The sequence below is a fragment of the Rhinatrema bivittatum genome, chromosome 11 (genome assembly GCF_901001135.1).
Source record: "Rhinatrema bivittatum chromosome 11, aRhiBiv1.1, whole genome shotgun sequence".
NCBI lineage: Eukaryota > Metazoa > Chordata > Amphibia > Gymnophiona > Rhinatrematidae > Rhinatrema > Rhinatrema bivittatum.
The window spans coordinates 48,896,980-48,907,609 of record NC_042625.1 but is presented as its reverse complement, the minus strand read 5'-3'; positions in this window follow the sequence as shown (position 1 = coordinate 48,907,609).

Sequence of the window (10,630 nt, the reverse complement as noted above, 5' to 3'; positions counted from 1 at the left end):
TTTTTCTCCCATATTTCACATCTCTCCCAAATTACTTCAGTCCAGTCATTGCAGTGACTGTTCTCTACCTCTTCCCCATCTCCAGTCCCAGCCAACCCAGGGAGCAGAAAACCTGAGCTAGCAATAACATTGAGGTCCCTCTGCATGAAGCTCACAGCATTGCCACTGAGGCATTTCTAAAGTAGCCTTACTACTGGCCAGGACCACACCCTGTGCATTGACTGAAAAAAATGCTTAATTAAGTATTTGAAACTTACTATCAATTATTTTCATAGTTCTGGTACTATTTGAAAAGATAAATAACTATTCCCTGTTTGTGTTCCATCCCACCCATGATTTTATAAACTTTTATCACCTTCCTCCTCAGTTGGGTCTCTGAGCTGAAGAGCTCCAATATGTTTTTTCTTTTCCATTATATCTTTATTAATGTATACAGCAGAGACAATCCAGGCAAAACATAGAACCACAAAAACTGTGGTATACCTACAAGTTTTCACACAATGTGTCCTTTCCCACACCACCCCCTGCCCCATAACACTGCGGCAAGATCTCACTGGTATAACAGATTAAACTTTCCCTTTGCTTAAGAGAGTCATAGCTATATTAAGACAAAACGAATTGTGGAGTCTATAAACCCGCCCATTTAAGTAGTCAGTCCTCCAGTGTATATAAGGCCTAGCAAGAGTCAGGCAAAGACAAGAACTGACTCCAGGCCTCCTTAAAGAATAGTTTCTTCTTCCTGGAGAATCATTGATATATCCAACCATATTTCCACTAAAAAAGCTCGTTCATTAACATTTTCCACAGGTCCAACATGGGGGGGATCAGGTTTAATCACTGAAGCAGGATACATTTCTTGGTAATTAAACATACCTTAGAAAAAACAGTGTGTTATCGGAATTAATACTTTCCTCACCTAAATCGTTATTTAACAGGCAAAAAGAGCAGGATCACTGGATATCAGTATTCAGATATCCTGATATTCAGTCACCACCTCTCCTTCCCATCGCCACCCCCTGCCCCCTTGTACAGTTCCTACCCCACCCCGCCTCCCCTATGCGCTTCATCCCCCACCCCCGCGCTACCCCCCACTTTGTCGTCTCTTGTATATAATTAATTTATGTCCAACCTGGTTAACCACATGTAATCTCATTTAATAACTGTGGAGCCCGTTGGCTCTACAGTAAAGTTGTCACCTTTTAACTTCCTATCCTTCCTCCATCTATCATTGTAATTTCCTTTCTCAGTTGTCTGTAAACCGACATGATGTTTTTTACGAATGCCGGTATATAAAAGTTATAAATAAATAAATAAATATTCATCAGAGTACAAAGTAGACCATGTATAGATTCCCAAACTGCTTGGATAACTTTGCAGTGCCATAGACCGTGTATCATTGAGGCTTGTGGGCCATTACATTTTAAGCAATGATCAGTTCCAATCAACCCTATTTTGTGCGCTTGCAACGGCGAGAACATAATCCGATGAAAAATTCCTGTTTGTAGTTCCCTAAGACTAAGTTTGTTAGACACCTGAGGAATTTATGCATAACATTCCTTCAGCATAAGCTCCTCAAGTTCCTCATCAGTATCTGCATGCTTTTTTGAACAAGCCTTTAAAAAAACCGGGCAAGTTTTAATTTGTTGCAAAAAGGTGTATAGGCGTGATAGGTAACCTATCCTAGTAGCAAGCAATTTTATAAATGCAGGGTAAGAGGAATTATCCAGGGCCCCTGGTTCCGCAGCCGTAATCTTTCGAAAGTGTGCCCTAATTTGCCTATACAAAAAAAGTGTCCATTCTGAAATCCCAATTTATCTCTGCATTCCTCAAAAGAATACAACTTCCCTGAGCTGGGGTTTATAAAATCCTGCAAGACCCATTCCAGTCTCCCAGAAATCGTAAATTTGCTGCCCAAGCATTTAATTTAAAATCCGGAACCCCCATGCCTCCCTCCACTTTTGGGGCTATTAAAGTCACATAGGATAAACGTACTTTTTTGCCTTGCCATACAAATAACCATAACATTTTCTGTATGGCCCACTGGTCTTTCAAATGCAAATACCAAGGAATCATCTGAAGAAGGAATATCAGTTTAGGAGCTATGGTCATTTTTATAACTGCTATATGCCCCTGAAACGAAAGAGTGAGCATTTGCCAACTGCTCGATTGCTGACTCAGTTTTCCGATAAGCGGTGGGACATTGATAGAATACCACTGAGTTGGACTCCTATGTATACGGATACCTAAGTATTTAATAGTATCTCCCGCCCACTTAATCAGGAAATCCTCCTAGGTTCTTTGCAGGGCACCTGTTACATCCAACACCTCCATTTTATCCAAATTTAGCTTAAACCCTGAGAAGACTTGATACTGAGAAAAAAGATGAAGTGCAACCGGAAGCACCAATTTACCCTTGGATAATAGTAAGCTCCAATGAAGAAATTACTTACCTGATAATTTCATTTTCCTTGGTGCAGACAGATGGACTCAGGACCAATGGATTATGCTTCCCTGCCAGCAGCTGGAGATGGAGTCAGGTTTCAAAGCTGACATCACCCTAGATACACCCCTGCAGTGACCTCAGCCCTTCAGTATTCTCTTCAAAAGCCACTGTGGACATACTATTGAAAAAACTTGATTAAAAATATGATTAAAAATGGATAACCATAACTGTTCTCAATCAGCCATAAACACTGAACTTCAGTAAGAATACAGGTGCCCTAATCTAGGGACTGGATGAACACTTACCCGTGATCTCTTGGATTTGAGGCCCACTCCACAGGAGGTCCCATGGCACAATTCTTGGGCAGCTGAGGCAGGATGCTGAGTCCATCTGTCTACTCTAAGGAAAAGAAAATTATCAGGTAAGTAATTTCTCTATTTCCTAGCATGTAGCCAGATGGACTCATGACAAATAGGTACAAAAGCTATCCTGATCAGGGCGGGAGGCTGCCCATGGTCCGGTCAACACCGCCCGTGCAAAAGCTACATCCTCTCGGGCCTGCACGTCCAAGTGATAAAACTTGGAGAAGGTGTGCACAGAGGACAGATATCAATGGGCAATAGCAGCCTAACTTCTGCCCATGAGACTGCCAGAGCTCTAGTGCAATGAGTTCTCATCTGAGAAGGTAATGGCTTTCCAGCCTCCACATAGGCTCCCTTGACTACCTCTTTAATCCAGCGAACTATAGTAGCTTTCAAAGTTGGTTCACCCTGTTTCCTTCTGCTGTGAAGGACAAACAGGCTGTCCATCTTTTGGACCGGTTTTGAGACTTCCAGATACTGCACTAAAAGTCTCTTGACATCCAAATGACAAAGGAGATGATTATTCCTCCACATCCTTGTGCTTATCTAAGGATGGCAATGAAATGGACTGATTCAAATGAAACTCCAAGACCTCCTTGGGCAAGAAAGATGGAACGTTACAGCTTTGTAACGTTCCTGGAGTCATCCCGAAATGACAATGCCTGCAGTTTAGAGATGTGATGTGCCAAGATTATACCACCAGGAACACCGTTTGCAAGGTTAGTAAACACAAGGAAAGGCTGCGCAGCGGCCGAAAGGAGGGCCCTGCCAAAAAATCTAATATTAGATTAAGATTCCACAAGGGAAATAGCCACCCCTTTCAGATAATGGGCCACGTCCAGATGAGCCATAAGGGGGTTTCTGGTCACCTCGCCCCATAAACATGAGAGAGCTGCTACCTGCACCTTCAAGGAGTTAAGGGCCAAACCTTTATTCAAGCTATCCTGCAAAAATTCCAGAATTTGGGATTTTGACTACCAGAAGGGGGATACCACGTTTCTCGCATCAGGCCTCAAATACTCTCCAGACCCACATATATGCTAGGGACGTAGAGGACTTCCGAGCGCGGAGCAAGGTGGCAATTACTGCCGCAGAATATCCTCGCTTCATCAAGTGAGCCTTCTCAGTAAGACAGAATAGAGTTGGATCCTTGAGAAGGCCCAGTCCCTGCTGTAGCAGGACCCTGTGTGGTGGGAGGCACAGGGGGGTCTCCACCAGGGGATTCCACATGTCCGCATACCATGCATGCCTGGACCTATCTGGAGCTACTAGTAGGACTAATCCCTGGTGGTGCTTGATTCTGTGATTGACCCTGCCCAGCAGGGGCCACGGAGGAAAGGCATATAGCCACTCTTCTTCCAGCCAGGTCTGAATGAGACTGTTGATCCCCAGGGACCACTGCTCTCTTCTGCAACTGAAGAATTGGGGAACCTTCACATTGTGAGATGCGGCCAGCAGGTCGATGGATGGGAGGCCCCCAGCGATCTACTATCAGTTGAAAGGCTTTGTCCAACATCACCCACTCTCCATGATCCAGACTCTCCCTGCTTAGAAAGTCTGCTCTGACATTGTCTTTTCCTGCGACGTGGGAGGCTGAAATCATCTGTAGATGTGTTTCCACCCATTCCATAAGGAGGTCTATCTCCTGTGACACTTGCTGGTTCTTGGTTCCACCCTGGCGTTCGAATTAGGCTACCGTCATTGCATTGTCCGACATCACGCGGACTGCTTGACCTTGGAGTCTGTAGCTGAATTTTTTATGTGCACATATTTCAAGCGCCTAGGTGATGCGCATCTACAGCCCGTGCGCCCGGCTGTTCCTGGTTCTGTGCTTAGAAGTTGTGCGCGTACATATGCGCGTGGCGCATGTGCAGAGCCAATGCGCTGCACATACTGACATTCTATGGAGGGCAATATGGCATGCAGAAAGACACACGCAGGATGGCGCCGCCGAGGTCTACCTTGCGGTGTGCTGATCAAGCCTAAAGCGAGGCCTAGCCCACTTGGGGCTCCTCAACCCGCTTGGCAGCCCACTTCCCCTTACCCCAACGGGATCGGGAATGAAGTTGGTATGGCGCACCGAGCAAGGAAACCGGAGGAAGTCTTACCGAAACCCCTCCAAATGTCTCTGAATCGGGAGGTAAATCTTTTTTTTTCCTTTACTTACCTGGGCTCAGCGCTTACTGGCTGAGTATAGAGAAGGTCTCCAGCTGCGGGGGGGGGGGGGGGGGGGGGGGGGGAAGAGGGCTTTGGCCATCACCATCGCGCTCGGCTTCCTGCATCCACTGCCTTTCAGCTGCTTAAGCAGCAAAGTCCACGCTAGGAACCGGCTACCAGACAAAGGCACACCTCTGAGGGATATCTGAAATTGCCTCAGGTATCACCACAGGAGTGCGGAGCTCAATTTTCCATTTAGAAAGTAGAATTTCTCCTTCCAAAAAGTAAAGCAATCCCATAGGGAGAGGTCAGTCCACCATCTGCTGGAGACTGAGAATAGTGGAGGACTGAGGTCACTGCAGTGGTGTATGTAGGGTGAGGTCAGCTTTGAAATCTAAGTCTGTCTCCATCTGCTGGCAGGGGAGCATAACCCATTGGTCCTGAGTCCATCTAGCTACATGCTAGGAAATATGTTTATCCTCTTTTCTTACAGGAGCCTTTCCATCCCCTTTATCACTCTCCTCTGTTCCTTTTCTAATATTTTTTTTGACATGGGGTGAAGACACAGTCTCACCTTAGATCGACACAGAAGCATTATGACATTCCCAGTTTTGTTTTCTGTTCCTTTCTGAATAATCCCCAGCAGTTTGTTTTTTTAACCACCATCACACAATGAGCTGAATATTTCAACATATTGTCCACAATGACCCCAAGGTCCTTTTCCTAAGTGTTTACTCCCACTTTGGCAGATTGCATTTCAAAGGTTTTTCCATGGATAAACATTTATTTGCATAAAATGGGCTTTTGAAAATGGTCCCCCCATAATTCAGATAAAGGAGGTAGGAGAGAGAACGTACTTTCTGGCAAGTTCTTTGCAGATGGAGAACTGATGGAAATGACCCTTTCACCGCTGCTTTAGAGAAGATCCGGAGGACTGGAGACAGGCCAATGTGGTTCCTATTCACTGGAATGGGCTAGGTACTAAGGGTCAGTTTGACCTCTGTGGTGAAGAAATTAATGGAATTGATAGTGCAGTTTCTAGAATCCAATGGCTTAAAATCCAAGACAACATGCTGCTACCAGGGGTCAGTCTTCTCAGACTAATCTGATCAATTTCCTTGGCTGAGTGACCAGAGTTGGATTAGGGAGAGCTCTACATGTAATGTACTTGGATTTTAGTAACACCTTTTGACACGATTTCACATAGGCAACTTATAAATAAGCTGAGTACCTTTGGTATGGGTCCCAGAGTGACTGACTGGGTTAGAAACTGGTTGCGTGGGAGACAACAAAGGTTAGTGGTGAATAGAGTTCACTCCAAGGAACGGGGAGAAACTAGTAGTGTGCCACAGGGATCAGTTCTTGGACAGGTTCTTTTCAACATTTTCATAAGTGACATTGTGGAAGGATTGTCAGGAAAGGTTTGTCTTTTTGCAGATGATACCAGGATCTGCAAACAGGGTGGAAGGCCAGGAAAGTATGGGAAACATGAAGAGGGATCTAGTGAAGCTCAAGGAATGGGCTACAGTCTGGCAGCTAAGATTTAATGCTAAAGAATGTGGAATCATGCATTTGGGATGCAAAAACCCAAAGGAGCAGTATGGTATAAGGGGGGGTGAAGTTTTTCTAAGCAGGAAAGAGTAGCAGGATCTGAGGATGATTGTATCTGAAGATATTGGGGCGGCCAGACATGTGAATGGAGCAATGGTAGGAGCCATGGAATGTTTAGCTGCATAGGGAGATGAATGGTCAATCAAAAAAAAGGGAGGTGATATGGGCCCTATATAGGTCCCTGGTGAGACCTCATTTGGGTGCTGTGTACAGTGCTGGAGACTGTACCTTCACAAGAATACAAACTGGTCCAGAGCCAGTTCAGAGGGTGGCTACTAAAATGGTCAGTGGTCTTCGTTCTAAAGCATATGGGGGATAGACAGATCTAAACATGTATATCCTGGAGGAAAGGTGAGATAGGGGAGATATGGTTGAGACATTTAAATACCTCCAAGGTTTCTATGCACAGGAAGGGAGCCTCTTTCAATTGAAAGGAGCCTCTAGAAAGAAGGGTCATGAGATGAAGGTGAAAAGGGGTAAACAGGAGAAATCTAAAGAAATATCTCTTTTACAGAGAGGGTGGTGCATACATGGAATAGCCCCCTCATGGAAGTGGTAGAGACAACAGTATTTTATTTACATTGATTGTTATCCAAGTTGAACAATTTTGGAAATCACAGAATACAAAAATAAAGATAAAAATAAATAAAAATATGACTTTAAAAACATGGGATAAACACTGGGGCTCTCTGAGGGAGCAGTAGGGATTGTAAAAGTGAATAGTTGGTGTGACTAGGCTGCATGGTCTTTTTCGGCTATTCTGTTTCTATAAGGGCTGCGACCTATGTGTAGCTCCCATAGTTAGGATTATTTTCCCTTCTGTGTCACGCTGCATTTGCTGACATGAAATCTCATCTTCCATTTAGCTGCCCAGTTTCCCAATCTCATAAGGTCCTCCTGTAATTCCTCAGTGTCTACTAGTTTTCTTGTATCTGCAGATAAAAGGGACAGCCAATCTCTATGTGACAAATGTTGAGTAAACGTGTTGAAAAATCCTTGTTGAGACCGTAAACTCATATGGAAAAGAGATACAGAGGATATTTCTCTGCTGTGGTCTGGATCCTATGATGGGTTGATTCTTTTTCATTTCTGATGTAATCAATATGACAATAATTTGGGTTAATTTTATGCATGTGAGATTTTTTTCGTGACTTCCTAATCAACAATTCATTTTTAGAAGATCATATAAACATTTTTGAAAGATCTCTTTGGGTCATTTGTGAGGACACTGCCTGCTCTTCTGCAGCCTTTTGTACAGAAGCTTGCCAGTCTGAAGCAACAGGCAGCACAGAGAATCTCCAGGGAAAGTAATTGCTTGATTTTTTTTCTTATTATTTTTAATTATTGCCAAACGTCACTAGTTTTCCATACAGGAAATCCTTCCCTACCAGCAACAATCAGCCCTGGTTTTTCCATGTGTTCAGACCCAGCAGCTCCCTAGGGCAGAGCTGAAAGCTCCTTCAGCTTATATCTAGCAAAACCAGCATTAGCAGCCTTGAAGACGTCCCCTCACACCCAAATCCTTCTCTTCCCACTCCAGTTTATGCTCTTTCACCTGCATTAACCTGAGGGAATTAAGTCAAAGCTTTTTCAGTGTTAGAATTGGGACAAGACATTCCTGTGAGTAGAGGTGCCGAGTGCATAAAATTCCCAAGTCTCAGATTATTTTTTTCACTTGCTCTTTGTTTGAGATGTAATGCAATAAGAAGCAAAATAGTTATTTTATGAAATTTTGCGGGACGCATACAGCTCTGGGCTAGGGTTTAGACCTGACTTGATGCTCACCAATCATACACTTCCAGGCATCTAATTGCCATTTTCCTCACAGGATCCTGACACTATACACTTCTAGACTAGAAATTCTAGTAGTTTTGTCAACAGCAGGAATGGGAGGAATAATGTTATCAGTATTGTATCCAATTACAGATGATGAAATCAAGGAGTAGGCTGATAAAAATCCTCCCTCTGCTCTTGGCAGTCACTTTATCTTGGCTGTTTGGGTCTCAGCTTCTGTTAACCAGCTTTAAAGCTGCTGCCTTCCAGCCCCTACTATCAGGCCAATACAGTACAGTGCGCTCCGGCAGAGCGCACTGTTATCCCGCGTTTGGACCCGCTAGCTTTATCCCTTATTCAGTAAGGGGTAATAGCGCGTCGAAAATGCGCGTCCAAACCCCCTGAAACTAATAGCGCTCACAACATGCAAATGCATGTTGATGGGCCTATTAGTCATTCCCACGCGATACAGTAAGTAAAATGTGCAGCCAAGCCACACATTTTACTTTCAGAAATTAGCGCCTACCCAAAGGTAGGCGCTAATTTCTGCCGGCACCGGGAAAGTGCACAGAAAAGTAGTAAAAACTGCTTTTCTGTGCATCCTCCGACTTAATATCATGGCGATATTAAGTCGGAGGTCTCAAAGGTTAAAAATAAATAAATAAATAAATAAATAAATAAAATTTAAAAATCAGCCTGTGGCTTGAAAACCAGACGCTCAATTTTGCCGGCGTCCGGTTTCCGAACCCGTGGCTGTGAGCGGGTTTGAGAACCGACGCCGGCAAAATTGAGCATCGGCTGTCAAACTCGCTGACAGCTGCCGCTCCTGTCAAAAAAGAGGCGCTAGGGACATGCTAGTGTCCCTAGCGCCTCTTTTTACCGTAGGCCCTAATTTGAATAATTTTTTTTACTGAATCGCGCGCCAAGGAGAGTGGCCTGTGTGCGCGCTGGGAGAGCAGGCACTCACCCGCTCATTTTACTGTATCGGCCTGTATGTGTGTTCCTAAGCACAGGTAGTAAGTAGGTCTCTTGTGGGGGAATAGCAGAAACTTTTACTCTGAAGGGAAAAGGTCCAGCACTCTGTGTCATATAAATCATAGTACAACTCTAGCCCATTCAGGCGCTGGCTAGCAATTATTTCTGAGTTCAGCTCACAACATTCTTGTCCAGTTATCTTGGGCTCTAGCAGAAACAGCTGCAATTTATGGAGCTCTTAGCACTCAAGTCACCCTAAATACTGCCCATAGGCAGAGATCAGTTAACCCAGGGGCTGGGGGCTGCAGAACACCAAAATTGTTTACCCTTTGAAGGTCCTTGAATTAAGGCTACATTCCCTCCCTCTCCCCCCAGCTTCAGGAGTACAGGACAGGCTGGTCCTGGCTATTGTGATTCTTATCTTTCTGGAAGCTCAGGGAAATCTATTGTCATTTAAATTAATCCATTTGGCTTTAAGCAGCTAGCAACATTTTTCCTTTTCCCTCACTACACACATTTTGTCACTCCCCCTTTTGCTGTTGCTGGTCTGACTGTCCCTGGCACTGCAGCGTGCTCATTGTGGTATATGTGCAGCTGGATCTCTGCATATATTGATATGTGGAACAGCAGAGCATAGCTTCCATTACCAGCTAGCTATTTTAAGCTGCTGATGTCATTAAAGCAGCGGGTGCTGCTCTCAGTGGAGGGTGACTCAGTGCTGGGACTGATTCAGAGCTGATTACAGCTCTCACACAAGAGTCAGATACTAAACTTCATGACAATAGCTCATTTCATGAAGCCTGACAGGCAGTGAGAGGGAAGAGAGTGTGTGGGTCAAAATGCTGCACGGCAGGAATTGTGGTCTGGAGCAGATGGTATTGACTAGTGTGGGGTGGTCCTATTTGAGCTTGCCATATTGAAGTAAGTGGGGGACAGTGGTGATGGTGGAGCCACCTGTGTACAGAGATGAACGATGCCTGAATATCATCTTTGGCTGGGCTCTAAGGGTAGAATATAGTAACATAGTAATGATGGCAGAAAAAGACCAAAATGTTCCATCTAGTCTGCCCAGCAACCTTCCCAAGGCAGTAACTACCGCTCCGTGCAGGTTACCCCCATGTTTCTCTTAAGGGTAGTAACTGCCGCTCCATGTTTTTAACAAATAAGTGATCTGAAAACATGAAGCTCCTGTTACAACCTTGTTCCCCACTCACAAAGTGACCTTCACCAAGTCAATGAAAGTTGCTCTGCTCACACTTAAACTGCACACCGAGTGTGGACGGGACCTATAATACAAAATTATTTCTAG